Source organism: Episyrphus balteatus, chromosome 1 (assembly GCF_945859705.1).
Source record: "Episyrphus balteatus chromosome 1, idEpiBalt1.1, whole genome shotgun sequence".
In the NCBI taxonomy this organism is placed as follows: Eukaryota; Metazoa; Arthropoda; class Insecta; order Diptera; family Syrphidae; genus Episyrphus; species Episyrphus balteatus.
In genome coordinates this window covers 89,978,017-89,995,293 of record NC_079134.1, presented here as the reverse complement: position 1 = coordinate 89,995,293, position 17,277 = coordinate 89,978,017, and the positions used below count along the sequence as shown (strand labels likewise).

At 32.5% G+C, this 17,277-nt stretch overlaps 1 protein-coding gene across 6 annotated transcripts in view; it reads right to left on the bottom strand.

The window, feature by feature from the left end:
* LOC129907323 (benign gonial cell neoplasm protein) overlaps positions 1-17,277 on the bottom strand; it is a 222,312-nt gene that overhangs the window by 196,238 nt on the left and 8,797 nt on the right. The gene's annotated exons all lie outside the window — the stretch shown is intronic.

The following is a 17,277-nucleotide window of genomic DNA, read 5'->3' as shown; positions in this document are numbered from 1 at the left end:
AGTTGCAAGTGTGTGAGTGCAAGCCCGATTTTCGCGGTCTGAGGTCGGAGTTTCTTTGTTGAACTCAGTTTTCTTGCTTGAAGGGTAGTAGTGAGAAGCTGTCATTTTTTCAACAAAAACAAAATTAAAATGCGCTCTGAAACAATTCTTGCACATAAATAAATAAAAATTGTGGGAACAAATAATTTATTAATTAGTACAGGAAAGTAAGTAAAAAAATAGGCATTTTGTGGAACGAAATACACGACGCACAGTGTGGCCGATGGTAGGAAAAGTTGGCAAAAATTATTTTTCTTCGTTTCTAAGTTTGTTATGGGTAAAAATACTATATTAAAGCACAAAACTGAGACAACTTTTGTGATTCTATGAAAAATTATCAAAAACGCACATTTTAAGTACATAGCTATCTGTTACCTTTAACTTTGAAGTTGTTTGAGAAAGAAAATTGTTATTTATTTTTTCAATACTTAGATTTTACTGTTTTTTTTTTTTTTAATAAGATTATTCTTAAAAATAGATTTTAGACCTGACTCAACGGTTTAGTCATAACAAAATCTTCTTAATGAAAAAATACACTGGTCAACAAAATTCAACTTTTTTTGTCCGAAGAACCAAAACATACTTTTCTGAAAGATTTAGGGATGCTGAACTCGAATCCACGAAAGAAATATTCTATTAGCTTCCGTTTTTTGAAATATTACCGTTATAAAATGCAAAAAAACACGTTATTTTGAATGTTTATGAGGTTATGGTAACAAAGTGTGGTAATTTCTTTAAGCATAGTTTGACGCGGTCATCTTCTTCAAAAAACCGTTTCAAATTTTCCGATCTTTTTTCATGTATGAGATATCTCAAGCTGCACCTGCGTCTCCATTGTGTAGATCAACACTATTTCCTTAAATTTTTAGCCACAATGCTAACCGTACACACTTTCAGTTTTGGCTAATAGAATAATTCTGACAAGGGATACGAGTTCAGAATTTCTAACACCTTCAGAAAAGTAAAATTCTGTTGAACTGTATTGCCAGAACTTCCGGAATCTGAGAAATATATACAAAAAAATCGTTATTTTTAGATAACTTCACATAGTGTTTACTCAAAAAGGGGCAAACATGGGCACCACTTTTTTAATTGACACGAAAGACGACACTCTCAACAATAAAGGGACACCAAAAACAAAGCGCCACTTCACACCTTTGTGAACTTTTTCTTAACGAGTTTGTATGACGCACACAAAAAACGAATGATTTTAAAGACACCGAATTCGAATAATTTTTTCAAACAAACTAGACACTCATAATTCAAAAGAGGAATGAGAATCGAAAGCTTCCCTTTTGCTTGTAATTCCATATTTATTTCAAATTTTTATCTTTTGATTTAACGAAATAGCACTTAAAACTTGAAACACAGACGGGAGCTAGAGAAAGGTAAATAACGAATAATTTCGTCAATGGCGACATTTTAAAGTGTAGTTACTGACCGCGTTAGACTTAAACCGTGGAATAAAAACCGGTTTTGTGTAGCTTATTAATCCCTTTATTAAAGTAAATTTGTATTTGGCAGTTCGGTACAATTTGAAAATACCTATTTTTGCCAGCTTTTGATACCATTGGCCACACTGTGCGACGGCTGAATTTTTCAAATCTGAAAGAGGGGTATTAGAAAAGCTTAAGTGGTTTTCAGTAGCTGAGTTTTTCGGGACGCCATCCCCAAAATTATAATTATTGAAAATTTAATTGTCTTTTTCTTTGTAATACATTATTTTTCTCGGCGCGCAATAGTTTTGAGGTTATGTTGTTTTAATTAATTTTTGTTTTCTATTTTTTAAGATTATATCATTCCCAGTATTAGTTACATAACTGTTAAAAAAAAATTAACAGACGCGGGATCACTAAGCTAGCCCAAATTAACCTCCACCACTTAAAAGCGGCATCAGCCGTCCTGTTAAGAATGTTTGCAAAGGAGAATTTGGGACTAGCACTGATCCAAGAACCCTGGAGCTAAGAGGTCTTAATAATAGTAACTCTGATTTAATATGGGACACGAGGCACGACTCGCCCAGAGCTTGCATAAAAATAAGAAATAATATAAAATTTCAGAATTTATGGCGAGAGATCTGGTACCGATCCAGACCCAAATTGAGTGTGATGGTATACCTCAAACGATTGTTGTTGCGGCGGCTTACTTCCCAGGTGACGAAGACATTCCACCGACGGAGGTACAACAGCTGGTCGATTATTGCAAAAGTAACAAACTACCATTGTTTGTGGGTTGCGACGCAAATGCGCATCACACAGCATGGGGTAGTACCGACATAAACAAAAGGGGTGAGTACCTTTTAGATTTTATATTGGAAAAATGTCTAGATATTTATAATGTGGGGAACACTCCCACTTTCGTAACTAGAATTAGAAAAGAAGTCCTAGACATAACGTTTGGAGCTTCTATCTTAGGTCGGCTGGTAGAAGGTTTGAGACTACCCAATGAACCTTCCCTGTCTGATCATAGAATAATTACATTCTAAATAACACGCCTTCTCACAGAGAACACCTCTGGAAGGAACCCTAAGAAAACCGACTGGAATCTTTATAAGAGTGCAGTACAAATCAATCTTGAAATAATCGGTCTGGCTAGAACGACTAAAAGTCACCTTGAACTTGACCATATGGTTAATGAGTTTAGTGGAGCAATCAATGAGGCATTTGAACTCAATTGTCCCATTAAACCAATCAAAAGTCAGGAAGATCCTTGGTGGAGCAAAAATCTCTCGAAACAAAGATCAAAGGTACGTAAACTGTTCAATGAGGCAAAAAGAACTGGGGAGTGGGAAGGTTATACGGCAGAGTTGACAATTTACAACAAAGAAATCAGAAAAGCAAAAAGAAATAGTTTTGTGAGTTTTTGTGAAAATATTACCGCTACTCCAGCTGCAGCGAGACACCACAAGGCTCTAGCGAAAGACAAAACCATAAAGTCGCTAGCGCTTAGATACAATGATGGTAGCTTTACTGAAAATGAAGAACAAAGGTCGACTCTGTTACTTAACACTCAGTTCCCAGGCTCGCTACCAATGACAGGAAATGTTATAGAAAGTACACCTTTCAAACCTAACAAAACAGACTGGAAGTTAGCTACAGCTATCTTCTCGGGCAAAAGAATTGACTGGGCGATAAACACCTCTCAACCTTTTAAGTCACCAGGTGTCGATGGTATCTTCCCTGCTTTACTTCAAAAAGGGGCGGAAGACCTGATGCCGTACATTCTTAGCATACTTCGTAGTAGCATGGAAATTGGGCATGTACCAAGCCTGTGGAGAAGAGCTAAAGTAATTTTTATTCCCAAAACTGGGAAAAAAGATACCACCTTCCAAAGTCATTCAGGCCAATTAGCCTGACATCATTTCTACTCAAGACTTTGGAGAAAGTAATAGATAACTTCATTAAATCAGAAGTTTTAATAAATATGCCACTTAACCATCCCCAGCATGCTTACAGGACAGGAAAATCTACGACTGCCCTTTTCGAGCTAACAAATTTCATACAAAGAGCTTTGGATGCAAAAGAAACAGGCCTATGTGCTTTTCTACACATAGAGGGAGCATTTGGTAATACCTCACATGTCGCTGTAAACAAAGCTCTTGACAGGAAAAAAGTTCCTATCACTGTAGTGAGATGGATCAATGAAATGCTGAGCACAAGAACAGCTGAGGTAAGGGCAGGTCTTAATGTACAAACTATCATCACAACAAGAGGCTGTCCTCAGGTGTGGTCCTTTCACACTTGCTTTGGAGTATTGTTGTTGATGAACTACTAGAAAATCTAACTTCCCTAGGTATACGATGTCTCGGTTTTGCCGATGATATATGTAGTAATAATAGCCAGTGGGAAGTTTGAAGAAACTCTTTGCAATATTATTCAAGGAGGATTGAAAAACATTCGGAAATGGTGTATTTCGGCAGCACTTAACATCAATCCTACCAAGACAACAATTATACCATTTACTAAAAAAAGACTTCTTCCCCGTATTAAACCTATAAGGTTAGCTGGAGAAGTAATAGAAACACAGAAGGTGGTTAAGTATCTAGGTATCACACTAGACAGTAAACTCCTCTGGAACAAACACGTAGAAATAACCACTGGTAAAGCTACGAAAGCCTAAATGATTTGCAAAAGATTAGCAAGCAATTCATGGGGATGCAAACCATACATCCTAAAATGGATGTACACTATGATGATAAGACCTATAATTACCTATGGTGCGGTGGCTTGGCACAAAAGAACCGATCTTGCAACAACTAGGAAATCACTAGATAAAGTGCAAAGACTCGCATATGTCTGCATCACCGGGGCTGTGAGAACATGCCCTACAGCAGCAATGGAGGTTATTCTTGATTTAACTCCACTTTACCTTACTATTGAAAGTGCTTCTATTCTAAGGGAGCTATCATGAGATTTGCCAAGGAAGGAACTGGGGCTGGAAAATGCATAGGCAACAGAGAAAGAGAATTCGTGTCCAGATCCTCGGAAGAAAACTTCCTTGACTTTCCAAGAGATGCAATGATCACAAATTACAACTTTGTGAAAAACTACAATACAAATCTCAGTAGTAAAAAAGATTGGGTAGGTGAATCTATCAACTACTCTTTTAAAGAAAATACCATCAAATGGAACACAGACGGGTCGAGAACAGCGGAAGGTACAGGGGCAGGCGTCTATGGGCCTAGTACCAAACTCTCTGTACATATGGGTCAATCCCCAAGTATCTTTCAAGCTGAGGTAAATGCCATTGTAAAATGTGCAGAAATAAACCTCGAATCAAATCACCGGAACAAAAACATTGCCATTATGTCTGATAGTCAAGCTGCCCTAAAAGCACTTAAATCCTACGAAATCAACTCCAATCTAGTATTGGAGTGTATAGGAAAACTAAACGAACTTTGCAAAATAAACAAAGTCACTCTCCACTGGGTACCTGGGCACGTTGGTGTCCAGGGTAACGAGGAGGCGGACTCCTTAGCAAAAACGGGAGCAAATTCCCCTTTAATGGGACCCGAACCGTATTGCGGAATAGGAGAAAATGTTATTAAAAATAAAATAAAACTAGACGAGGAGTCCAGGAGAGCAAAAAACTGGGCAGAACTACCAAAACTGAGACAAGCGAAAATGCTTCTCGGGAACTACAACCGAGAGCGTTTCAAATCATGTATCAGTCTAAGTAGGAACAATCTCAGGTTAATCACTGGGCTCCTCACGGGCCACGGTAAGTTAAGAAGACACCTACATATTTTGGGCTTAGTAAATAGTGCAATATGTAGACTCTGTAGCTAAAAAGAAGAAAAACCAGATCACATCCTGGGTAGTTGCAATGCACTAATACACCAAAGTCGCAATGCATAGGGACCATAAGAAAACTATTGAAATCAGTGGGCATTGGTTTGGATGCGAATATCTTCTAAACGGTTAAAGCAACCAATTTGATGCCGAGGACTTTTTTGTAGAACATTTAAGTCCTTACAATAATCCATCTTAATAATTTAATAATAATGACTTTTCAGTGAAGTAGAAAATTTTGAATAGTAAAAAAAGTTTTCATATTTTTGTTTAACTTTGACCTCGAATATCTTTCAAATGGTTAGATTAATAAAAAATTAAGAACAAAAACGAATTTTTAAAAATTTTCTCGATTTTTGGACCTCAACTATCTACTAAACGGTTAGATAATTCAATAAAGTGTATTTAACCTTTTTTGTAGAGTGTTCAATTTTCTAAAAGAATATGTAAAAAAATTGGCTAAAAATTCAATTAATAAAAAAAAACATTTTTTTTTAGTAGAAGCTTGATGTAAAAATGGAAAATTGAAAAGCGGAGGACCTTCCCATTAAGATAAAGAGCTAGAGGTGTCTAGCAATCGAGTTTTTGAAGTGCCAAATCAAAAAAACGAATTTCGATTTTTTTGACCCACCCTACAGTGTATGCACAAGAAAAGATATTTATATTACCTACAACTTTATTTAAGTAACTTATTCGGTCAAGCCAATAGAGTAGTAGATATAGACCAATTCACGTTTTTTCAAAATTGTGGAGTTCGCCAGGTGGTTGGTGTCCCGAAAATTAGAACTTAAGCTTTTCTAATGCCCTTCTCTCAGATTTGAAAAATAATCAGCCATCCTATATTTCGTTCCACAAAATGCCTGTTTTTTTACTAACTTTCCTCTACTCAGACTAAAGTTTTCAGATCAATAACTTTTGACTCATGCATCGCATGACTTTCAAAAACATACCAAATTATTGGAAATTTGACGGTGTATAACTTTTACTGTTTAAAAAATTATGTAACTAATACTGGGAATGATACAATCTTAAAAAAAACCTTAAAAAAATAAATTAAAACAACATAACCTCAAAACTATTGCCCGCTGAGAAATTACATTACAAATTGTATTACAAAGAAAAAGATAATTACATTTTCAATAACTTTGGTCTGACAACCATTTCTATAGGACCCATAGTTTTGGAGATATAGAGCGATTCGCGTTTTCCAAAATGGTAGATTTCACCAGGGGGTGGCGTCGCGAAAACCAGGACTTAAGTTTTTCTAATACCCCTCTTTCAGATTTGAAAAATTCAGCCGTCCTGTATTTCGTTCTACGAAAATTGAAAATATTGGGGTTATATGGTTGCCAACTATGTTTTTAAGTAAATATAAGAAAACATGATATAATGAAAAGTTACAATGTTCAATAAAACTGAGAATTTATTTTTTCCGTAAACCAAAATATAATTTCCTAATAGATTTTAACGTTCTTAATTCAAATCCGAAGTCGAAAAAAATCTATGACGTCACGTTTCGTAGATAAAAATTAATTTTGATCTGCTTATATCTCAAAAACGTGACGTCATAGATTTTTTTCGACTTCGGATTTGAATTAAGAACGTTAAGATCTATTAGGAAAGTATATTTTGGTTTACGGAAAAAATAAATTTTCAGTTTTATTCAACATTGTAACTTTTCATTATATCATGTTTTCTTACATTTACTTAAAAACATAGTTGGCAACCATATAATCCCAATATTTTCAATTTTCTTATGAGACATAAATAGAAGAGATCTCAAAATTGTGATAAGTGAAAAAAAAATACATGAAATAGCGTATTTAGAGGTCTTAAAGTGTGTTTTACTAAATTGGCATTTTTTGGACTTTGTTTACAAATTTTTTGATTTTTTGGTAAAGAATATGAATCTATGAATCCTAAATCTTAAATCTAACACCTTTTTGACCCGAATTTAGCCCAATTTCTAGCTTATATACTGTTTTGAAAATGAAAATTCTATTTTAAAGCTCATTCTTTCCGCCATTTTGGAGCCGCCATTTTGAATAAAAAAAAGTTGGCAGCCTTTTTGTATTCTTCATACTATTATCATTCAGTGTACCAAATTTCATGACTTTTCGTCCAGAAATGGCCATGCAAATGAATTTTGACGCCAAAAACGAAGAATGGCACAATTGTGCGCCGGTCTATTCTATTCCTTATCCGGAAAAAATAAAGAAACCCACTCAAAGGGTCCATCGCATAAAAACGGTGGCATCTGTTACGGCGACGGATTCAACAGAAACGTTCTTGTGAGAACCGACATATACACGAACGACGGACTAGACGGATGCAATTTAAGGGTCGGTTCACAAAAGAACGTGTGTAAAATGTAAAGGGAGCGACGAATTCTATGGGTTGGCCCCTGAATGATTTCGAAGAATGACGTGTTAAACAGAAAACGGTTTCCTGGTTCCGGTTGCCAAGAGATTTATTTTTGTTCGTAGCTATATGTGAGCAATTTGTCAATATAAAAAAAAAATTTGGTAAAAATTTAGAAAAACAAATGTTAAATACAGCGGTGTAGAAGCCAGTACACTACGCACTGCGCTACCTCACCCACATGATTAGCTTCACCCAATTGCAGGTTTTCTTAGTTTATCAACATGCAAATGAATAGACTTAGCATTTTTACTAGCTCCTTCAAGTATGATTACACTGGTTTACAAGGGTTTTGTTGTATACTTTTCTGAAGGTTTTCGGTGTGCTGAACTCGAATCCGAAGTCAGGTTCTTCGGACCTTATTTTTTTGTATAAAGAAAATTGTTTGAGCTAATTTAGTAATGTTTTCTATAAGAACTGTTTTCCATCTTTCGATACCTGTTTAAATCTTTTCAATATCTTTTGTATTGCCCGAGATATCTTAAACTGAAGTAAGTGGGCTTGGCTTCATATATCATAAAGAAGATAATGACGTTATAAAATTTATAAAAATACCAAACAACTTAGGATATCTCGGGCAGCAAATACGATATCGGAAAGATTTAAACAGATTTAAGAAGGTGGTAACTAGTTCTTTTAAAACCGTTACTAAATATGCTCAAACAATGTTCCTTGTATAAAAGAATAAGGTCCGAAGTACTGCATTTTCTAACGGTAATATTTCAAAAACGGGAGCTGATTAATTTTTTTTTGACTTCAGATTCGAGTTCAGCTCACCGAAAACCTTCAGAAAAGTAAATTTTTGTTTCGGCAACAAAAAAAAGTTTAATTTTGTTAACCAGTGTTATTGTTGTTCGGGTGTTTCATGTTTGTCATAAATATGCTAAGTCTATTCATTTGCATGTTGATAAACTAATGTCGTTTTCTTTCACTCCAATGAGAGTACCCTTTTAGTACTTATTTTTGCACTTTTGAAGGTTTTGTGTTCTTTGACGCCACAAAAGTGTAAAAAAAAAATTACTCCGGAGTAATTTTAGTACTACGGAGTACCCCGGATTTACTCCACATTTTTAGTCAGATTTACACCGATTTGCACAGGGACTTGCACACACACTTATGAATTTGAAGTTTGACATTTTAAAATTTTGTTTGAAAATTGAAAAATGAGAAAAGTTTTTCTTTCAAACTTATTTGTTATTAACAAAAACAACCATTATGAATATATTTTCTACTGTATTATATTCCGCCAGATATATTTCTTCCATTTTTTCGTTAATTCTTCACTTTTCCCAAAATGAAATTGAAAACCGAATAAAAAAAATTTTCCGCCAGTGTTCTTCATCAATAAAAAAAAAAATCCTGTGTTATATACAAAAAAATCCCATTTTTTTCTGCATTGATGGGATATTTCTATTTTACAATTATAAAATCAAACTAAGGGTGTGTGTTAATTGCGTGTATAGTAACGTTTTTAATTTATTCAAAAGTTTTCGTTGCACATAGACCTCACTGGAGTTGTTGTTTTTGTATATTTTGGGTTTTTTTTTGGAATTAAAATGCATAAATACAAGAAGACGTAGACGCACAAGATGCACATAAGAGCAAAGGAGAAATCGATCTTTCTCTCTCTCTTGTTCTTATGTGCATCTCGTGCGTCTACGTCTTCGTGTAGAAGTCGTCATACGATAACAAGAACAAAATAAAACCAAATAAAATAACTGTCAAATTTGCTTCTTCAAAAAAATAATACGTGTGGAAGCGCGTGATACACCGAAACGAAAATCAAAAGGAAATTTGAAGATGATTTCTGCGCCTTGCGTCTTCGTGTAGAAGCAGACTTATCAACGAACGCTTATTATGCTTCATATTTTATTAATATTAATATTTTTATAATTCATAAAATGTTTTCCCTAGGCCTGTTATCACTATTTTTTTCAAGGAAATTATCCATTTTTGCCTTGTCACACACACAATTACAAAAAAAAAAAATTACTCTCATTATGTTCTTTCACACCAGAAAAAGGAGTAAAAATTTAGAGTACTCCTTAATAGAGTGAAAGAAAACGACACAAGAAAACCTGTAATTGGGTGAAGCTAATCATGTGGGTGAGGTAGCGCAGTGCGTAGTGTACTGGCTTCTGAACTCGCTTGGTCTAGGTTCAATACTCAAGTGTGACGGAAGAATGAAAAAATTACTAGACTAAGCACCACATACAAAATGGAATAAAGGAGTCTGATGATCGGATTGGCATCCGTGAAACAGTACTGTAACTCTAGCCATTAAACACTTGGTGGTAGCACCTTCAAGATGTTGTTGTTGTTCAAAAATTATAAATTCTTTTATTGTTTCTTTATCCATTCCGGAATATTTGGATTGCATTCTTTTTATTCCAACTCAGACCTGGAATATTCTCCCACAGATACGCTGTTGTGTGTAGGTTGTAGCGAGAACCTGTCAGTTTTTCAATTAAAAAAATTAAAATACGCTCCGGAGCATAAATAAATAAAAATCGTGGGAAAAAATAATGAATTAATACAAAAATTTATATTTTAATTGTTTTTATTTGTAAATCTTATTCTTGAAAATTAGAAATTTAAGAAATAATAAATAGTGATTTTATATGTGTTTGTGTTTTAACTAAAAATGTGGTAGAACATCTGATTTACATTCTTTTCAGGCTATTTCTGTTTCTTTATTTTTGCGTTCTGGATATTTTCGATAAACTTTTTTGTCTCGCCGCACACTGTTTGATTCAGTACACACTTCCTGGTCAAAAGTAAAAAAAATAAAGTTGTTGTCAACATAAAAAATACCGTCAGACCGAATGTAAATATACTAAAACAGCAAAAAAACAAAAATAAAAATTGTTCGATTCTGTTATGTTATTCATGAGAAGCATCTCAATGTAATAATTTATGATTTGCTTACTCTCTATTTTAACGTCCCCGAGTTAACAAGTTTTTACAAATTGATAATTTTTGATAAAAGTGAGTGATTGAGTTGAACAAAAAAATGTCAGACAATGCTATTGATAATGTATTTTTCAATTCAGTTTGTTTTTTGTAAAATAAGCAGTCGGATTCTATCACTATTAACTGTAAGTTGTAACGCTTTTTTTAATAGTTTAAAGATGTTTTTTTTTACTTCTTGGACAATTAAAAAAAAGTGCCGTAAAGTGCCATCGTGAAGCTTTTATAATTTGTAGTTTGGATTATTACCTTTAATTTGATACTAAACCTAAGTGCCGAAAACCGCCGCAAACTAATTTTTTCGTCTCTTTCAGGTATCAATCCGCTCTTTTTAAAGTGACAATTTTTTCACGTGAGGACATTGTTCAAGATTGTGTAGCTTGTAGAGCATGTACTGTTATTTATGATATATGAAATGAAAGGTTATATTATCTCTTTGCGAAATAAAATTAAATGGAAGTTACAAATGCTCTATGTAAAAAGATATTACGTGTCAGAAATAAGACCATCTTTTTACCGTTATCTCAAAAATGTGACAATGAAAATTATTGAAATTTTGTACAAATATAGTCCTGCTTATTACACTGGTCAACAAAATTTAACTTTTTTTTGCCACAACAACCAAAATATACTTTTCTAGTAGTTTTTGGGGTGCTTAATCCGAATCTAAAGTCAGAAAAATTTAATGGCCTCCGATTTTGAAATATTACCGTTATAAAATGCTAAAAAACGTCATTTTGGCTGTTTTCGGGGTTCTGTTTTTATGTGGGATAATTCATTATAAACAAATTTGTAACGGTTATTATAAGAACAGATATTCTTCTTTCAAAAACTGTTTAAATTTTTCCGATATCTCTTTTATTGCTCGAGATATCTTAAGTTTCATTTAATAAGCCAAAGAGAAACTAAACTTAATCTAAAGTTTAAGTCACTGTTCAAAGAATTTTTGCCACAAGAACCAAAATATACTTTTCCAAAGGTTTTCGAGTTGCTGAACTCAAATCCGCAATCGGAAAAATTCTATTACCCTCCGTTCTTGAAATATAACCGTTATAAAAAAAAACCTTTTTTTGTATTTTATAACGGTAGAACGAAGGCTAATAGAATTTTTCTGATTAAGGATTCGAGTTCAGCAACCCAAAAACCTTCAGAAAAGTATATTTTGATTCTTGTGGCAAAACAAGTTTAATTTGGTTGGCCAGTGTTGTTTCTGATTCAAAGACCGCTACTTAAATTTTAAATATCTCAGGCAATAAAAGAGATATCGGAAAGATTTAAAGATTTTTTGAAAGAATAAAACTAGCCCTTATAGGCACCATTACAAATTTATTCATAATGAATTACTTCACATAAAAACATAACCTCTAAAACAGCCAAAATTACGTTTTTTGACATATTCTAACAGTAATATTTCTAAAACGAAGGCCAATAAAATTTTTCTGACTTCAGATTCGGATTCGGCACCCAAAAAACTACTAGAAAAGTATATTTTGGTTCTTGTGGCAAAAACCTTGTTGACCAGTGTTATCTATGTTTTTTATTAATTTGATTTAAATATCTATTAAAATGAAAAAGATATAAATAAAAAACGGTCAAAAGAGGTCGGAAACGGTCAAAAAATTGGGGAAAAAAATAGTTTTCCCCATTATTCGGTAAAAAATCATTTTAGAATTGCAATTTTTTGCACACGTGTCAATTGAAGGTAAAAGTTTGAGATTTTTGGCGAGCTTTCAAAAATTTCTATAAATAAAAAAACACTCAAAAATAGCACAAACAAAATATGAAGCTGTTTTTCAAAAATTTATGTTTTGCAAATTAGGGCCCTGGAAACAAATCCGTATCTAACCTTTAATCTTAGCTTGTTGTCTTTTAATTGTAAATCAAGTTTCTCTAAAAAAAAATTATTTAACTATAATAACCACTTTTATAACTGAGTACTTTTTTTAAAATTTTTTTTTTACTAATATTTTCATTTTTTTACGAATTCATCTATGGATTAGAAAAAACTATAAAAATCTTTTTTGTTGTTCACGGTTAGGCTCTAATTTTTAAAATAAGGCTTAAAAGATTTTTGTATCTATAATAGTTAATCTGTACATTGATAACACTGGTTAACAAAATTAAACTTTTTTATGTTGCCGAAACAAAAATATACTTTTCTGAAGGTTTTCGGTGAGCTGAACTCGAATCTGAAGTCAAAAAAAAATTAATCAGCTCCCGTTTTTGAAATATTACCGTTAGAAAAAGCAGTACTTCGGACCTTATTCTTTTATATAAGGAAAATTGTTTGAGCATATTCAGTAGCGGTTTTTATAAGGAATATTTTCCACCTTTTCAAACCTGTTTAAATCTTTCCGATATCGTATTTGCTGCCCGAGATATCCTCAGTTGTTTGGTATTTTTATAAATTTTATAACGTCATTATATCCTTTATGATATATGAAGCCAAACCCACTTACTTCATTTTTAGATATCTTGGGCAATACAAAAGATATTGAAAAGATTTAAACAGGTATCGAAAGATGAAAAACAGTTCTTATAGAAACCGTTACTAAATATGCTCAAACAATTTTCCTTATACAAAAGAAGATCCGAAGAACTAAAAAAAAGTTTTTTTTTGGCATTTTCTAACGGTTATATCTCAAAAACTGGAGCTGATTAGTTGTTTCTGACTTCGGATTCGAATTCGAATTCAGCACACCGAAAACCTTCAGAAAAAAATATTTTTGTTTCAGCAACAAAACCCTTGTAAACCAGTGTTATAAATAAATCAGCTAAGATGAAACTGCAACCTATACCACACTGGTAACAGGCACAGGTAGAACGGGAGAAAGAGTCACGTTTTTCGTGGATGCATCCAGGGTTCATCGATTTGTAAGACGTTAGGCGTGTTTTTTTGGCACAACTATCCGTATCTGCAGTGGGAGCTTCCATATATTACAAATACAACACCCAGCTGCGGATAAAACTTAAATCTGGCTGCGGATAAGAAATTGACATTTTTTCGAGTATCGATACTCGATCGGAGAAAATTTCGGATAATCGGATAAATCAAGAGTCTTGAAGGCTTTGTTCGCAGAGTGCAATGTGCAACGCACTTAAAGTGCGTTCTTTTATTTTAGTTTATTTTGAATTAATATTGGAACGCACACATAAAATTATTTCTACATTTCATTTATATACATATTTACCGTTGATTGAAACCTAACCTACTCTAATCTTTAGTGAAATAAAATCAAGGAACAAATCGCACATAATTGTTTTACGGTGTTTAATATTTTTCTTCTGTAATGTCGTTTTCTATTTGCGAGATTTAAGGTAAAAATTTTTTTTTCTTTCTAGCGCCATTTATATTTGAAAAAAAAAACTAAAAAAATTGTTTTTGACATCGAGAAATACAAAAGTTGTCTACATCATTGCTTTTAGTTTTGGTGTGCAGAAACTTGCACAAAATGAGTTTGAAAATTTTCACTTTTTTCAAATTTTGAATCTGACAGCTAAAAGAAGTGGTAAAGTTAGGTAAAAGTGGAAAATCTCAGATTTCATGATCTATTTTAGGCTTGAGATTCAAAAATATGGATTCAAGATTCAAAAATCTGAATCTCGATTTTTATCAAGATTCACACAAAGGTACAAGCACTTCAAACACACTTCTCTGTTTGACATTTGCTGAACATTTATTATTGTTTTATTTTAAAAAGTTAAGTATGAACACATTTCGCAAAGAATTAGATACAAGACAAGATTTCATCTATTATTTACCAGAAAAAATCAGAGATTTTTACACACAAATTTCAAAAGCAATAATTAGAAAACGACATAAGTTAAATATGTATTTATATAATAAATTAAAAACAATGATTCGTTTTCTGAATTTTTTGATGTCAAACAAAAATTTTTTTAGTTTTTTTTCAAATATAAATGGCGCTAGAAAGAAAAAAAATTACTTTTTTAAATTTCCCACTTTTTTCAAAAAATGGCCATTGTAGTTATACCTTAAATCTCGCAAATAGAAACGACAGTAAAACAGTAAACGATTAGACCGAGAGCCGGCAGCATATTTTGGCAGTTTTGGTATAACCGATATTCGAGTGTGTACATATCTAGATATGCACCACCATGGTATAAGAAGAGAAGGTATGATCATTAGAAAAAACTTAGTATTGAGAACTGTCAAAACTTATGGCTACTTAAGGTTTTGACAGCCCAGCCCATTAAAATTGTTGTTGTAAACAAATTTGTCTTGGAAATTGTTGTTGCTTTTGACTTTGCCAAATGCCAAACGTCAAAACCTTATTACCCCATTTTGTAAGATGGCGGCTCTAATGATCATACCTTGTCTTCTTATACCATGATGCACCACAGTATGTCAACGGAAAAAGTCTGGTAGTGATCTTTTTCAGCTTTCCCTTGCCAGACGCATCTAAAGTGCAGTAAAAAATCAACTTTTGGCGTTTTGGTATAACCGTATAAGTGATACACCAAAAAATCATAAAAAATCCCCTGATTTCAAAAATGTGGGTACCAGAAGTTTTTTTTCAGCTTTCGCCCCGCCAGACCGCTTTGAAGCATTTTGATATGTATTTTTCTAATAAAAAACCTAATAGCTTATTTTCTGTTGGGTATAACCGTATGATGGTAACAAATTAAAATTCTATGTCTATTCCTGGTTTAGAAAATATACAGGAATGGGTGTATATCCCATTTATAGTGTAGGATAGGGTGGTAGAATAACTGTCAAAAATAAAGCCAAAGCTGTCATTCGAGCCATTCTGGTGTGTTAAACAATTAAAACCAAAGTGTAATTCAAATTCAAAAACTATTTAAAATCATTCTTTAACACAATTGCAAAAACTTTTATAGAATCAAATAGTGAGAAAATAAGTTATTAGTTATTAAAAAACAAATACAACACTAAAACAATAATGTATTCCTCTGTAAAATTGTGTAAAAGATATGTTTATAACCATCCAGAAACACTTTGCTTTCCCAGGTGAATACACTTTATTTGCAACATAAATGTATGTAAAGTGATATTATTCCTATAAATAGATTACACTGGTCTGCAAGGAAATCCTCCTTTAAATAAAACTATACTTTTCTAAAGGATTTTTGTATGCTGATTCCGAATCCGAAGTCAGAATTGATCTAGCACGTCACGTTTTTTAGGTATTTCCGTTAGAAAATCTCAAAAACCCATTTTTTTTGCTGTTTTCGAAGAAATATTTTGGCATAATGTAATATTTTTCAATTGTTACGGTTTATAAAAGAACTTATTTTTTTCTTTCAAATTCAGTTTCAATCTTCTCAATATCTCTTTTCTTCTCCGAGAAATCTTAATTTAAGTAAATTTAGTAGGTTTGGCATATCTTATCATAAAAAAAAACTGATCTCTAAAAATTAATATATCTTTCTCCCTAGAACAAAAATATACTTTTCTAATGGACTTTAGTGTGCTGATTTTGAATCCGAACTCAAAAAATTTCGGTCAGCTCTGGTTTGTGAGATATAGTAGTTTTTATTGAGATTTTCTAAGAAAAAACTTGATTTTGTTATACTTTAATGCGAATATCTTAAAATCTTCACGTGATAGAATTTTTTTTACTTCGGATCATAACTCAGTACATCAAAAACTATTAGAAAAGTATACTTTTGTTTCTAGGAGAAACAAATCGGAATCTTTACAAGGCAGTTTATCGAATGGTTTATTACAAATAAGATATTTCTAAATAGATAAATAGTATATAAAATTACAAAACACGTACAAATTTTGTTTAATGTATTTTATTATGGTTTTCTTTACATATTTGACTTTTTAAATATAATGGGCGTTGATATTTTACATTTTCTATAATTAAGGTGTTTTTGTTCATGTTGGATTTACTAAAAAGTAAAGGATTTCGATATTTCTGCTTTTTTTATAAATCAGTATTTTAAAATATGAGTAAACATTAATGTAAAAGGACATATTTGGTGTCACGTGTCAATCGATAGGCCATATTACGAGGAATAAGTCCTCCAAATTTGAGCTCAATGGTACAATAGTTTTAATTTTGCACGAGTTAAAATAAATCTAAAAGGTTGATTTTTTAGTAACTACCCACATTTTTCAAAAATCATTTTTACAAAAATGGTACCTGAAACCAGATTTATATTCAGGAAAGTCTAATCTTTCATAATATCAAAAAATTGTTTGAAGGAGAAAAAAGAAGTTAAATTTTGCAGACCAGTGTTATCCTAGAATAATTAAGAATTCGTTTCTGGTAGAATTAAGTCATAAAAATAATAAAGTTAAAATAAAAGTGTCCTTTTTTCTTGGATTTTTTCAATCCACAGCTGTCAAATGGAAAATCTCACAAACAGGGGTGTATTTATTTTTGTTTGGTGATGGTAAGGCGCTGCAACAGACGGGCGCCCTTATGTGAAGTTATTCTAACCATTTGCCAAAGTTTTTTGTGAAAAAGAGTATACAAATTGTTTTTAAGACCAAAACATTAAGTTTTCTGCATCATTTTTTAAGTCCAGAAATACTTTGAAAAATTTTACCTTTGTACTT